The following is a 15877-nucleotide window of genomic DNA, read 5'->3' as shown; positions in this document are numbered from 1 at the left end:
TAATGGAAAATGGACGTCTGCAGAATGAGATAAGTGCGGAATTTATCATCGCACATGCGGAATTTATCTTCGCAAACAGAGTGGCAAACAAGTAGCAGACGAACATCAAGTTTTAGTGTTTACAACTCAAAGAACCAAATGAAGCAAAAACAAGAGTTGTAAACACGAAGCAAAATATAACCAAACATAAGGCACCCGCCCATATTGACCCGCTTGAATACTATAAACATCATATGCTTCTCCCCCTTTTGGCAGTAATGACCAAAAAGGTTTGAAGACATAGAGTTTTCTACGCGTTTCCAGGCGCAGCAGGGTCGGTGGAGTTGTTTGGCGGTGTAGAGCTTTGAGGTGCAGAAGCAGGTGGTGGTGAAGTAGCATCATCGTCGTCATCAATGATTCTTGCAGTGACTGTGGCAGCAGATGAAGAAAACTCAGAGTCTTCAAGTGATGGTGTGTTGCGCATCACAGCCCTTCTAGGAGGTGTGGTGTCAAACTTGAAACGCTCTATGAAGCCATCCTCTTCAAGTTCAGCTGCAGTGCATATCATTGAGAGCCCTTTCCATGTCCGACGGCAAGTCTCATGTGTAACGAAGGCATTCTTGGTGGCAAGGTTTCGAAGTCGATTGACATCCACCAAGAGGCTCTTCATCTGACGTTTGAGCCAGTCGTGATGCCTATCTTGCTTTTGGTGAAGGGCCACAAGAAGCTCTCGATCAGTGAGGACACGAGCACGCTTCTTGGGTCTTGGAGCATTTGTGCTGTCTGTGGCTTCAGTTGATGCTGGTGCACGTGTAGTGCCAGCCAACGGATATACCCTGGATATGGCTTCAACACCTTCAACATTCTGCGTGAAGCTCTGGTGTTCTGCATTCTGAAGATTTATTGGTTGCTTGTCTGGCTCAGGATATATTGCTTCAGTAGAGGTATCCACATCTGGCAGAAAGATCCTATGGTTTCGGGCAGAGGGCTGATACGAGATTGTAGAGTGCAGTTTGATCAGCCTCATCACCCAAGGGGCATAGAACTTCAAACCAAATAATTCCGAGCCTGACGCTGCAAGTTGGCGTATGAAGAGATCCTATGCGTTGAAGCATTTGCCATGCAGGATATAGAATATGAGAGTCTTCATTGCACCTTCAATCTTTGCATGTGGAGAGTGCCCCTTAATGGGCCAGAGAGTCCGCCGGATGATGTGATATATGGTCCTGGGCAGGTACTCTAGGTCTTCAACGAAGAACTCAGTAGGATAAGGTGCATCATGAGGCAATGGCTTCATCATTGAGAGCATCTGACTCATATTGGGTTCAGGCCTCTGGAAGATACTCTCAATAGCTTCAGAATGTGATTGACAGCCTTCCTCGAAGAATTCGCCTGGAGTGGGCAGACCTGTGAGCTCAATGATATCAAACGCATTGGCTTCATGATGGACATTGCCGGTCATCCACTCCAGGATCCAAATCTTTGGATCTCTGTTGTATCCTCTTATATGAAGGGTGGCATAGAACTGAAGTAGAAGCTCTTCATTTCAGTGCTCTTCATCCGTCACAAACGGCAGCAGACCCACTTGCTTGAAGCAATCCAGTGCTTCCTCTAACTATGCTCAACCTCAAGGCGATTGTGCGGAAAGATGCGGCCTTGGTTGTATAAGATGCATGAATAATAACTATGCTCAGAATAGCTCCAGAACCTGTCTGAGACGATCCTTTCCCTTGAATAGGGGTTCTTGGAGCTATTGAAAAATGTATTATCTGCCTTGAAGCTGTTGATGTCAAAGGAACCAGGTGCTGATGCAGGACCTGGGAACCTTGGGAGCCTTGGGACTGGCTTTTGGACATGAGGCCTGTGCTCAATGTGATAATCAAACTGTGGACCTGCAGCAGACTCAGGGACTGAAGTGTCTGGCTCAGTAGCTTCGCTGTCCGCTGAAGCATTTGGTGGGGCGGGCTCCACATTGGCTTCAGTGTTTGTGGTGGCAGTTGCAACAGTTTCTGCCTCCGCTTGTGTAGTTGGAGGGACAACCTCAGGCATGTTCTCCTAGAAAACTGCATCTTGATGGAGCGGGGGAGTGGGTTCTGGTGGTGCTTCTTCATTGTCTTCGGCTGATTCAGCCGGAATTTCTGCAGTAGGGACTTGAGGCCGTGGACCTTTGCGAAGCCTACGGAACACAGACGACGCTTGTGGGGTTGGAGTGGGCTGAGCCTCAATGTCTTCTTCCTCTTGAGGGCGATCCGCCCATGACTCATCTTGTGCCATTGGCGTCAGAGGACGACCAATACTGATGAGTTCGCTTGTTTCAAGCGGAGGAAGGGCTGCATCATCTTGTACATTGTCTTGGTGACCAATGTCTTCAGCAGCTGTGGGGTTGGCTGCTGGAATATCTTCATGTTGTAGATGAACTGTCAGTCTTCTTTCTGCATTGGGGTGAAGGACAGAAAGGGGTTCAACCATCAAGGGCTCTGTGGGTGCAACCCTAGATTTCTTGGTCTTGCGCTTCTTTTTGCTGGGGGCAGTAGGAGAGGCTTTAGAGCTCTTCCTTTTTCTGGCTTCAGCCTCTGCATTCAGTGTCTTCTTAAGCTCAGAAGCGGCTGACCGGCTCTTTGGCTTAGAGCCAGTCGTGGCGGTTGGGAAGACAATCGGAATAGCTTCTTGTCTTGATGCCTCTGGTTCATTCACAGCAGGCTGCTTCTTCTTCTTAGCGGCCATCTTGGGGTCGATGCCAGGACGCCCAAGTGCCTTGCGCTTTTCAGCCTCGTTGTAGGCTTGAACACATTTTTCTGCCAAAGACTTCATCCTTTCACGCGAGCCCTGAGCTTCAGCACGCTTCTTCAGAAAGTTTTCTTTGAGATCATGCAGCATGACTTTGAAGCTCCTCACTTCCTGCACGCTGAGGCTGGCCATGTTCTTCTTGAACTGAGCCTTTTCGTGATCAATTTTCTACTTCAGCTCAACAATGCGCTGAGCAATGGCCAGTTCTGAAGCAATTGCGCCTTGGAAGGCGACACTGAGGCCAACTGGCAGCCGCAGATCATTGAAGCTTATGTCTGGTGAGTTAAACCATTCATCGATGAAGCTGTGGACGATGGCGACATCAAAGAGAGGCAGATTGTTGAAGATTTCAGCTTCTTCTTTGCTTTTGATAAGCTGCTCTAGTGTGTCATCTCCCAGATCTTCATCGCTTGATAGATCAATGGCTTCGCTGCGCAGAATGGCAGCAGCAGTGAGCTCTTTGCCTGTGTGTTGCTGGGGCTCCTTTTCCTTCTGGGGCTTGGAGACGCGGGATACGTCTTCAGACTGCACACTGACTTCAGGAGGTGCAGTTTTCAATGGCTTCGCCCTTGAGATTTTTGAGGCAGGGGCCGGCTTTGAAGCTTTTGGTTTCTTCGTCTGCTTTGGCTTCGGCACAGCAGGAGCTTCATCAGACTCAAAGTCAGCTGGAGGGTCATTCACGGCAGCCCCTTGTACTAAGATGTGAGTGATCAGGCCCTCAAGATTGGCAAAAGGGCCGATGATATTGGGTTCGACGTCGCGTGTGCCATCTGCCCTTGGTGAGGAGGGACCAGGGTTGAAGTCTAACCCGAATTTCTTCTTGTTTAGCTTCGCTGACTTTTGGGCAAACTGAAAGTTGCGCTTGAAGAGATTGTCATCACGACACCAGAGGAGTGACGATGGATGCGCATCATCAGGCTGTGGTCCTCGGACCATGCATGGGTAGAAGCCTTGTGCAATGGCTTCATCTTTGGTTATGGGTAAGAGGTTCTTGAAACGGATATCCCCCCATGGCCTCTTGATGGCATATTTCTCTGCATACTCCTGAGTGACAAAGCGGTATTTGAACCACTGTTCTGCCCAATAGCATCGAATCCATTGGATTCGGGTCTTGCGCTGCCCATAGCTCTCTTCTGGATCTGTTTTGTACATTTCTGCCAAGTCTTCAGGCAGATCTTTGGAAGTTCCCTCATGTCTCTGTCTGCCCCCCTTCCTTGCTGCTGCTTCTGAAGCCATAAACTTTAACTTGAAAGGCTTCAAAACTTTCAAAGGCTTCAAAGCCTTTCTTTTTCTGGACCAACAGGAACTGGCTTCAGGAGAGTTTATGTGATGCTGTAGGAATTCTGCAAATGAATGCAGACTATGAGAACCGAAGGATTCTCCCACGGACATGTACCTGTGACAGCATTAAGGTGCGAGGGAAGGGGAAGAGGTCATATGCATTCTCAGAAGGTTTTTGAAGATTAATCAGTTTAGAAGACATTGACCTCATCGTGCGAAGACATCCACTCATAGATAAGAAGTAGGTTCCAGATTTGTACGAACCCACAGATCAGTACAAGTGAGGAATCTAACTACTTTATGAAGCACAAGTGAATACACTAGGCATGTTATGAGATGCAGCGAGAGATCTAACTAGTGTGAAGAGAAACTTCTTATGGTAGAAAGTGACAGAACCATGAGATCAAAAGAGGCTGTAAAAAGAAGTTTTATTTACCACACTGGAACTGCTAGACGGAAGGGAGTGGATGCCGAGCAGTTCAGTCCTCCGTGCCCTAACTTGGCGACGGAAAACACCTACAGCGACGGCGGAGAGGACGATGTCCGCGGTCGGCGTGAGGACGGTGTTGGAGAGGTTGCGGCAGCGAAGCGCTTCGTCTCCGGCGTCGTCGAGTGCTAGCGGTGGCGCTAGGGTTCATGCGAGGGTGGAAGAAGGAGATAATGACCGCGGTAAGTGTGAATTTATAGGCTCAGGGGCGCCACTATGCTATTACACAGGTGCCCCTGGCGGTTCGATTTGAGGAACGCGTGGCCAGTTAGCGAAAGTTTGGGGTTTGTTCCACGTCCCACGCGCGCCTAAATTGTCGGGCGGTCATTCCTGCTTCTCCGGATTTTATGTGGAGGAATGAGCATTAAAAACAGACTTTATGGTTGTCTCTATATCTTCAGCTGAGGACACAGTGAAGACATTCGACAGTCTCAATAGAACGCATATGCCTTAGAGAGATAGAATTTGAGATAGAAAGCATAGAGAGATTAGGGTCCGATCACATTCACTTAGTTCAAAAGATTCAACCAAGAAGACATAGCTATAAGTGAATGCTGTAGAGGACAAAACACTAGTATGTATATATCTATATAATCAACGTAGTGAAGTTAATCATGAAGACATGTTGAGTTCTAAGCCAAACCAAATGTGAAGATATTGCAAGGTAACGCCATGAGTGAAACACTTCAAAATGGAACGTTTGGTGGTGGCGTTACCCACCGTATAGGAAGTATTAGACCCAGACACGGCGCACAATTATCGTGGCACTCCGAAGTCAAATTCCACATTAATGTATTCACACTTAGAATGTATGTCTTCATTGATTGAAGATATACTTTACTTTGTGTGTTGCACATCTAAGTCGTCAATATGCATAAGTGTTAGGATGTGTGCCTGATCACAGGACATTTGAGGATTCCAAGATATTTAGCTCACACTGTAACTTGCAAAACCTCTTCTCATCCAAGGGCTTGGTGAAGATAATTGCTCTTCAGTGTTGTCGTGTATGATATCAATGTCTTCCTTCACAACATGATCTCTGAGAAAGTGATGACGAATTTCAATGTGCTTTGTCTTCGAGTGCTGAACTGGGTTGTTGGCAATCTTGATGGCGCTTTCGTTGTCGCAGTAAAGTGGCACTTGCTTCAGATGAATGCCATAGTCCTTGAGTGTTTGCTTCATCCACAGAAGCTGAGCGCAGCAAGATCCAGCAGCAATGTATTCAGATTCAGCAGTGGAGAGAGATACACAGTTCTGCTTCTTTGAAGACCAACATACAAGTGATCGTCCAAGAAAATGACATGTGCCCGATGTAGACTTGCGATCAACTTCATCACCAGCATAATCAGCATCCGAAAATCCAACCAAATCAAATTCTGAGCCCTTTGGATACCATAATCCTAGAGTTGGGGTGTGAGCCAAATATCGAAGAATTCGCTTCACAGCTAAGTGATGCGACTCCTTTGGTGCCGCTTGAAATCGAGCACACATGCAAACACTAAGCATGATATCTGGCCTAGATGCACATAAATAAAGCAAAGACCCAATCATGGAGCGGTATACCTTTTGATCGAACTATTTACCATTGTCGTCAGGACCTAGATGATGTTTGGCTGGCATTGGTGTTGTGAAGCCTTTGCAGTCTTGCATACCGAACTTCTTCAGGCAATCTTTGAGATACTTCTCTTGAGATATGAAGATGCCATTGCGTTGTTGTCGTATTTGAAGACCAAGGAAGAACTTCAGCTCCCCCATCATGGACATCTGATATTGCTCTTGCATCATATATCCAAACTCTTCACTGTACTTCTGATTGGTGCAGCCGAAGATAATGTCATCCACATATATTTGGCACACAAACAGTTCACCATCATATGTCTTCGTGAAAAGAGTGGGATCCAGGGAACCAGGTATGAAGCCTTTGCTCTTCAGGAAGTATTTGAGTGTGTCATACCAGGCCCTAGGGGCTTGTTTGAGGCCATACAGTGCCTTGTTGAGCTTGTATACCATGTCAGGATGTTTTGGATTTTCAAAGCCAGGTGGCTGTGCAACATACACTTCTTCTTCAATCTTGCCATTGAGAAAAGCACTTTTCACATCCATTTGATATAGAAGTATGTTATGATGATTTGCATAGGCCAGCGGTATGCGAATAGCTTCGAGCCTTGCCACAGGAGCAAATGTTTCATCGAAGTCAATGCCCTCCACTTGAGTATATCCTTGAGCAACGAGACGAGCTTTGTTTCTGACAACTTGACCATGCTCATCTTGTTTGTTGCGATATATCCATTTAGTGCCTATTATGTTGTGCTTCCGTGGATCAGGACGCTTAACCAGTTCCCATACATTATTCAGCTCAAACTGTTGAAGCTCTTCTTGCATAGCTTGAATCCATTCAGGTTCCATGAAGGCTTCTTCAACTTTCTTGGGTTCTGAAATTGATACGAATGCGAAGTGCCCATAGAAATTTGCTAGCTGAGTTGCCCTTGAACGAGTGAGTGGACCCAGTGCATTGATGCTGTCAATTATTCTGTCAATCTACACTTCATTTGCAACACGAGGATGTACAGGGCGAAGACTTTGCTCTTGCTGATCTGCGTTGTTATTGGGAGGAATGTCTTCAGGCTGAGCATTGTCTTCATGTTGATCAGGTGCTGAGATGATAAGTTCTTCTTCAGGATGAGCTTCAGAAGGTATAATCTCTCCAGTTCCCATAAGCTTGATTGATTCATTTGCTGGAACTTTATCTAGCACATTTGGCAGTTGCTCTCTTTGTGAACCATTTGTCTCATCAAACCGCACATCCACCGTTTCAACCACTTTGTAATGGAAGAGATTGAAGACTCTGTAGGAGTGTGAATCCTTTCCATATCCAAGCATAAAGCCCTCATGTGCTTTTGGTGCAAACTTTGAGGTGTGGTGTGGGTCCTTGATCCAGCACTTTGCTCCAAATACTCTGAAGTAACTGACATTTGGCTTCTTGCCAGTTAAAAGTTCATAAGATGTCTTGTTCAGAAGCTTGTGAAGATAAACGCGATTGATTGTATGGCATGCAGTGTCAATGGCTTCAGTCCGGAATTTTCTTGGAGTCTTGTATTCATCTAGCATTGTTCTGGCCATCTCAATGAGTGTTCTGTTCTTGCGTTCGACGACGCCATTCTGCTGTGGCATGTACGGAGCTGAGAATTCGTGTGTGATGCCCAAGGTATCAAGATATGTATCAAGGCCAGTGTTCTTGAATTCAGTGCCATTGTCACTTCTGATGTGCTTTATCTTGGCGCCAAAATTGTTCATAGCTCGATTGACGAAGCGTCTGAAGACATCCTGCACTTCAGTCTTGTAAAGGATTATGTGCACCCAAGTATATCTAGAGTAATCATCAACAATCACGAAGCCATAAAGGCAAGCAGTGGTAGTAAAAGTTGAGTAGTGAGTGGGACCGAAAAGATCCATGTGGAGCAGTTCGAAGGGTTGAGTAGTAGTCATGATTGTCTTTGAAGGATGTTTTGCTCTTGTCATCTTCCCTGCTTCACAGGCACCGCATAAGTGATCTTTCTTGAACTTGACGCCCTCGATGCCTATGACATGCTTCTTCTTTGCAAGGGTGTGGAGGTTCCTCATGCCAGCATGCCCAAGCCTCCGATGCCAAAGCCAACATTCTGAAGCTTTTGCAAGAAGACATACTGCAAGTTGTGGTCCTGCTGAGAAATCTACCACGTACAAATCACCTTTCCGATACCCTTGAAACACTAGAGACTTGTCAGTTTCCATTAGTACCAGGCAACGATATTTTCCAAACATTACGATCATATTCAAATCGCAAAGCATTGAGACAGACATTAAGTTGAAGCCAAGGGATTCAACAAGCATGACTTTATCCATGTGTTGATCCTTTGAGATTGCAACTCTACCTAGACCCAATACCTTACTTTTACCAGTGTCAGCAAATGTGATGTGGCTCTTGTCGGATGGACGTAATGTTGAGTCCATAAGAAGGCTTCTTTTGCCAGTCATGTGATTTGTACATCCACTGTCAATAATCCATTCTGAAGACTTTGAAGTCGCTGGTGTCGTACCCTATAGTGCAGTTAGGGGGATAGACTTCACGAAGAGAATTGTGAAGCATAAACATTTGACGAACCAGTGGGTTATGAAAACTTAGATCCAGATTAGGACTAATAGGGAGAGTAGCATGCGGTTCAGGAACGAAGTACATAATGATGCCATTTGGGCATTTTATCTTGCGCCCCACAAGATTTTTAAGGTCCCCAGCAATAGCATCGGAAGATTTTGTTTTTCTGCTGGAGACCTTTCCCTGCAAAAGAGAGTTAAGCTTTCTTAACCACCCACATCTTCAAGGGTGGCTTAGAAGCTAGAAGTCTAAGTGCAGCATCTGAGAATTTTGGCTTTGAAGCCTTAGCAAACAGTCTAGAAGGTGGACAATAATACTCATAGGAATAAGCAGAATAATTTTTGGTCATATGAACATGACAGTTCGAAGAACCGCTCTCATATTCGTATGCCTGAGTATGGTTTCCCTGCAAAACATTTGCGTTAGTATGACTCAGGTGAGTCCTCTGTTTGTATGAAGCCTTTGGACCATATGAAGCCTTTGGTCTGAGGTTTGTCTTCTTCAAGTGAGGTGTCATGAAGACATTCACAGGAAGATTTTCCAGACATTTTTTCGGAACCCAGATCTTCTTCATAGGCGGTCCATTCCTGCAGTTAGTACCAATGTACCTAGCAAACACTTCACCATTCTGATTCTTAAACAGTTTATAGTTTGCATCAAAGGATTCATCAATGATAATGGGGTTAGCACAAGTGAAGCCAGATAAATTGGATGGATCTGCTGAAAGTTCCTTTGCAGCAACCCATGTGGTTTTGGGGTACTGCTCAGGTTTCCAGTGAGAGCCATCTGCATTTATTTTCCTCACAAACCCAACACCCTCTTTCCTAGGGTTTCGGTTCACAATCTGCTTCTTGAGGACATCACATAATGTCTGATGTCCTTTAAGACTTTTGTACATCCCTGTTTCAAGCAATGTCTTCAACCTAGCATTCTCATCAGCAATAGCAGTGGTATCCTCAGCAGAGGGGTTAGTTACCACATCAATAGTTGAAGATATTGGAACAGCAGTAGCAGTGGAACATTCAGCAACAGAAGTAGCATTATCACGCTCAATGCATTTAAGACATGGTGGTTCAAATCCTTCCTGAGCGGGACTGATCTGTTCGGCGCGAAGTGACTCGTTTTCCTTTTGAAGATCTTCATGAGCCGCTCTCAATTTCTCAAGTTCTTGCTTCCTTTGAAGATAATCATAGGAAAGCTTTTCATGAGTCGTTGAGAGAGTATCAAGATGATCTTCAAGTTCCTGATACTTAACGTGAAGATTTTTTATGTCTTCAATTAAGGATTCAGATCGAGTCATTTCAGCACCCAACAGATCATCGCTTCTGTCTAACAGTTTTTGAATATGTTCCATAGCTTTCTGTTGTTCAGTTGCAATTTTAGCAAGTGTTTTGTAGCTGGGTTTTGAATCACAGTCAGAGTCATCGTCACTAGATGTTTGATAACGAGTAGTGCGTGAGTTTACCTTGGCACCGCGTGCCATGAAGCAGTAGGTAGGAGTGGAGTCGTTCTTGTCATTTGCATCAGCGTCGGTGATGCAGTCATTGTCTTTAGTGTTGAAGATGGACTTGGCGACGTATGCTGTAGCCAGACTCGCAATGCCAGAATCAGACTCCTCCTCAGACTCCACCTCCGCCTCCTCAGAAGCGGACTCCTCCTCTGAATCCATTTCCTTGCCAACAAATGCACGTGCCTTGCCAGATGAGCTCTTCTTGTGTGATCAAGACTTTGAGGAAGACTTCGAAGAAGACTTTGAGTATTTCTTCTTCTTCTTGTCATCAGAATCATATTCCTTGCTCTTCTTCTTCCTTCTGTTCTCATTGTCCCATTGTGGACACTCAGAGATGAAGTGTCCAGTTTTCTTGCACTTGTGACATGTTTTCTTCTTGTAGTCATGAGCAGAAGCTTCATCATTCCTTGAGCTTGATCGTGAAGATTTTCTGAAGCCTTTCTTCTTGGTGAATTTTTGGAACTTCTTCACTAGCATTGCAAGTTCTATTCCAATGTCTTCAGGATCATCAGAACAGCTGTCAGATTCTTCTTCAGATGAGGAAACAGCTTTTGCCTTCAAGGCACGAGTTCGCCCATAGTTTGGACCGTAGATATATCTTTTCTCAGAAAGCTGAAACTCATGTGTGTTGAGCCTCTCAAGTATGTCAGATGGATCGAGTGTCTTGAAATCAGGACGTTCTTGAATCATCAGGGCTAGGATGTCAAACGAACTATCAAGTGATCTCAGCAGCGTCTTGACGATTTCATGTTTGGTGATCTCAGTGGCGCCGAGGGCTTGAAGCTCATTTGTGATGTCAGTGAGCCGATCAAATGTGTGCTGGACATTCTCATTGTCATTTCGCTTGAAGCGGTTGAAGAGGTTGCGTAGAACACTGATTCTATGATCTCTCTGGGTTGAGACGCCTTCATTGACCTTGGAGAGCCAGTCCCAGACCAGCTTGGATGTCTTCAAGGCACTCACACGGCCATACTGTCCTTTTGTCAGATGGCTGCAGATGATATTTTTGGCAGTAGAGTCCAGTTGAGTGAACTTGACATCAGCAGCAGTGACACCTTCTCCAGCCTTGGGAACGCCGTTCTCGACGACATACCATAGGTCGACGTCAATGGCTTCAAGATGCATGCGCATCTTATTCTTCCAGTAGGGATATTCAGTTCCATCGAAGACGGGGCATGCAGCGGAGACTTTGATTATCCCTGCAGTCGACATAGCTAAAACTCCAGGTGGTTAAACCGAATCACACAGAACAAGGGAGCACCTCGCTCTGATATCAATTGAAAGTGCGTTATATCGACTAGAGGGGGGGGGGTGAATAGGCGATTTTTATGAAAGTCTTCAAAACGTGAGAGTTATGAAGACAAACAACGAAGATTATGCCTATTACTATGCAGCGGAAGTTAGATTACACTAGGCCAGCCATGGTCATGTATTCAATGGAGTGAAAGCACAATGACAAACAACTGCGGTGTAATAAGGATCAGGTAGGAAGAAGTTATGAAGCCAAACCGATCATACACTCACGTTGAGAAGACAAAAGATAAAGCAAGCATGCAATGGCTTCACAATGTGTAACAGTAAGAAAAGGAAGTGAAGATGAAACTAGTGATTCGTTGAAGACAATGATATGTTGGACCAGTTCCAGTTGCTGTGACAACTGTACGTCTGGTTGGAGCGGCTAGGTATTTAAACCTTTGGACACACAGTCCCAGACACCCAGTCCTGAACACACAGTTCAGGACACCAAGTCCTCACCGTATTCTCCTTGAGCTAAGGTCGCCTAGTCCTCGCCCAATCACTCTGGTAAGTCTTCAAGGTAGACTCCCAAACCTTCACAAACTTCGTCCACTGGCAATCCACAATGTCTCTTGGATGCTCTGAACGCGACGCCTAACCGTCTGGAGGATTCACAGTCCTCAAGTGTAATAAGTCTTTGTTGGGGAACGTTGCAGAAAACAAAAAATTTCCTACTCGTTTCACCAAGATCATCTAGGAGTTCATCTAGCAACGAGTGATTAGATGCATCTACATACCTTTGTAGATCGCGAGCGGAAGCGTTCAAAAGAACGGTGATGATGTAGTCGTACTCGACGTGATCCAAATCACCGATGACCAGCGCCGAACGGACGGCACCTCCGCGTTCAACACACGTACGGAACAGCCACGTCTCCTCCTTCTTGATCCAGCAAGGGAGGGAGGAGAGGTTGAGGGAGATGGCACCAGCAGCAGCACGACGGCGTGGTGTTGATGGAGCTGCAGTACTCCTGCAGAGCTTCGCTAAGCACTATGGAGGTGGAGGAGGTGTTGGAGAGGGAGAAGGAGGCAACCAAAGGCCAAGGCGTTCAGGTATGAAGTCCCTCCTCTCCCCCACTATATATAGGAGGGCCAAGGGGGGTGGCCGGCCCTAGGAGATCCAATCTCCTAGGGGGTGCGGCGGCCAAGGGGGGTTTCCCTCCCCCCCAAGGCACCTAGGAGGTGCCTTCCCCTCCTAGGACTCTTCCCCCTTCAAACCCTAGGCGCATGGGCCTATGTGGGGCTGGTGCCCTTGGCCCATTAGGCCAAGGCGCACCCCCTACAGCCCATGTGGCCCCCCGGGACAGGTGGACCCACCTGGTGGACCCCCGGGACCCTTCCGGTGGTCCCGGTACAATACCGATAACCCCGAAACTTGTCCCGATGCCCGAAACAGGACTTCCCATATATAAATCTTTACCTCCGGACCATTGCGGAACTCCTCGTGACGTCCGGGATCTCATCCGGGACTCCGAACAACATTCGGGTTACTGCATATACATATCCCTACAACCCTAGCGTAACTGAACCTTAAGTGTGTAGACCCTACGGGTTCGGGAGACAAGCAGACATGACCGAGACGACTCTCCGGTCAATAACCAACAGCGGGATCTGGATACCCATGTTGGCTCCCACATGCTCCACGATGATCTCATCGGATGAACCACGATGTCGAGGATTCTATCAACCCCGTACACTGTTCCCTTTGTCTATCGATATGTTACTTGCCCGAGATTCGATCGTCGGTATCCCAATACCTCGTTCAATCTCGTTACCGGCAAGTCACTTTACTCGTACCGTAATGCATGATCCCGTGACCAGACACTTGGTCACTCTGAGCTCATTATGATGATGCATTACCGAGTGGGCCCAGTGATACCTCTCCGTCATACGGAGTGACAAATCCCAGTCTTGATCCATGTCACCCAACAGACACTTTCGGAGATACCCGTAGTCTACCTTTATAGTCACCCAGTTACGTTGTGACGTTTGGCATACCCAAAGCACTCCTACGGTATCCGGGAGTTACACGATCTCATGGTCTAAGGAAAAGATACTTGACATTGGAAAACTCTAGCAAACGAACTATACGATCTTGTGCTATGTTTAGGATTGGGTCTTGTCCATCACATCATTCTTCTAATGATGTGATCTCGTTATCAATGACATCCAGTGTCCATAGTCAGGAAACCATGACTATCTGTTGATCAACGAGCTGGTCAACTAGAGGCTCACTAGGGACATGTTGATGTCTGTTATTCACACATGTATTACGATTTCCGGATAACACAATTATAGCATGAATAAAGACAATTATCATGAACAAGGAAATATAATAATAATGCTTTTATTATTACCTCTAGGGCATATTTCCAACAGTCTCCCACTTGCACTAGAGTCAATAATCTAGTTACATTGCGATGAATCGAACACCCATGGAATTCTGGTGTTGATCATGTTTTGCTCTAGGGAGAGGTTTAGTCAACGGATCTGCTACATTCAGGTCCGTATGTACTTTACAAATCTCTATGTCTCCATCTTGAACATTTTCACGAATGGAGTTGAAACGACGCTTGATGTGCCTTGTCTTCTTGTGAAACCTGGGCTCCTTGGCAAGTGCAATAGCTCCAGTGTTGTCACAGAAGAGCTTGATTGGCCCCGACGCATTGGGTATGACTCCTAGGTCGGTGATGAACTCCTTCACCCATATTGCTTCATGTGCTGCCTCCGAGGCTGCCATGTACTCCGCTTCACATGTAGATCCCGCCACGACGCTTTGCTTGCAACTGCACCAGCTTACTGCCCCACCATTCAAAATATACACGTATCCGGTTTGTGACTTAGAGTCATCCAGATCTGTGTCGAAGCTAGCGTCGACGTAACCCTTTACGACGAGCTCTTCGTCACCTCCATAAACGAGAAACATTTCCTTAGTCCTTTTCAGGTACTTCAGGATATTCTTGACCGCTGTCCAGTGTTCCTTGCCGGGATTACTTTGGTACCTTCCTACCAAACTTACGGCAAGGTTAACATCAGGTCTGGTACACAGCATGGCATACATAATAGAACCTATGGCTGAGGCATAGGGGATGACGCTCATCTCTTCTATCTCTTCTGCCGTGGTCGGACATTGAGCTGAGCTCAATTTCATACCTTGTAACACAGGCAAGAACCCCTTCTTGGATTGATCCATATTGAACTTCTTCAATATCTTATCAAGGTATGTGCTTTGTGAAAGACCTATGAGGCGTCTCGATCTATCTCTATAGATTTTGATGCCTAATATATAAGCAGCTTCTCCAAGGTCCTTCATTGAAAAACTTTTATTCAAGTAGGCCTTGATGCTGTCCAAAAGTTCTATATCATTTCCCATCAAAAGTATGTCATCTACATATAATATGAGAAATGCTACAGAGCTCCCACTCACTTTCTTGTAAACGCAGGCTTCTCCATAAGTCTGTGTAAACCCAAACGCTTTGATCATCTCATCAAAGCGAATGTTCCAACTCCGAGATGCTTGCACCAGCCCATAAATCGAGCGTTGGAGCTTGCACACTTTGTCAGCATTCTTAGGATCGACAAAACCTTCCGGCTACATCATATACAATTCTTCCTTAAGGAAACCATTAAGGAATGCCGTTTTGACGTCCATTTGCCATATTTCGTAATCATAGAATGCGGCAATTGCTAACATGATTCGGACGGACTTTAGCTTCGCTACCGGTGAGAAAGTCTCATCGTAGTCAACCCCTTGAACTTGTCGATAACCCTTAGCGACAAGCCGAGCTTTATAGATGGTCACATTACCATCCGCGTCTGTCTTCCTCTTAAAGATCCATTTATTTTCTATGGCTCGCCGCTCAACGGGCAAGTCAGTCAAAGTCCATACTTTGTTTTCATACATGGATCCTATCTCGGATTTCATGGCTTCTAGCCATTTGTCGGAATCCGGGCCCGCCATCGCTTTTTCATAGTTCGAAGGTTCACCATTGTCTAACAGCATGATTTCCAAGACAGGGTTGCCGTACCACTCTGGTGCGGAACGTGTCCTTGTGGACCTTCGAATTTCAGTAGGGGCTTGATCAGAAGTATCTTGATCATTTTCATTAACTTCCTCTCTAGTCGGTGCAGGCACCTCAGGAACATTTTCTTGAGTTGCGCCATTTTCCGGTTCAAGAGGTAATACTTCATCAAGCTCTACTTTCCTCCCACTTACTTCTTTCGAGAGAAACTCTTTCTCCAGAAAGGACCCATTCTTGGCAACAAAGATCTTGCCTTCGGATCTGAGGTAGAAGGTGTACCCAATAGTTTCTTTTGGGTATCCTATGAAGACGCATTTTTCCGACTTGGGTTCGAGCTTTTCAGGTTGAAGTTTCTTGACATAAGCATCGCATCCCCAAACTTTTAG

The sequence above is a fragment of the Triticum dicoccoides genome, chromosome 4A (assembly GCF_002162155.2).
Source record: "Triticum dicoccoides isolate Atlit2015 ecotype Zavitan chromosome 4A, WEW_v2.0, whole genome shotgun sequence".
Taxonomy (NCBI): domain Eukaryota; kingdom Viridiplantae; phylum Streptophyta; class Magnoliopsida; order Poales; family Poaceae; genus Triticum; species Triticum dicoccoides.
This window is presented reverse-complemented; position numbering follows the sequence as displayed.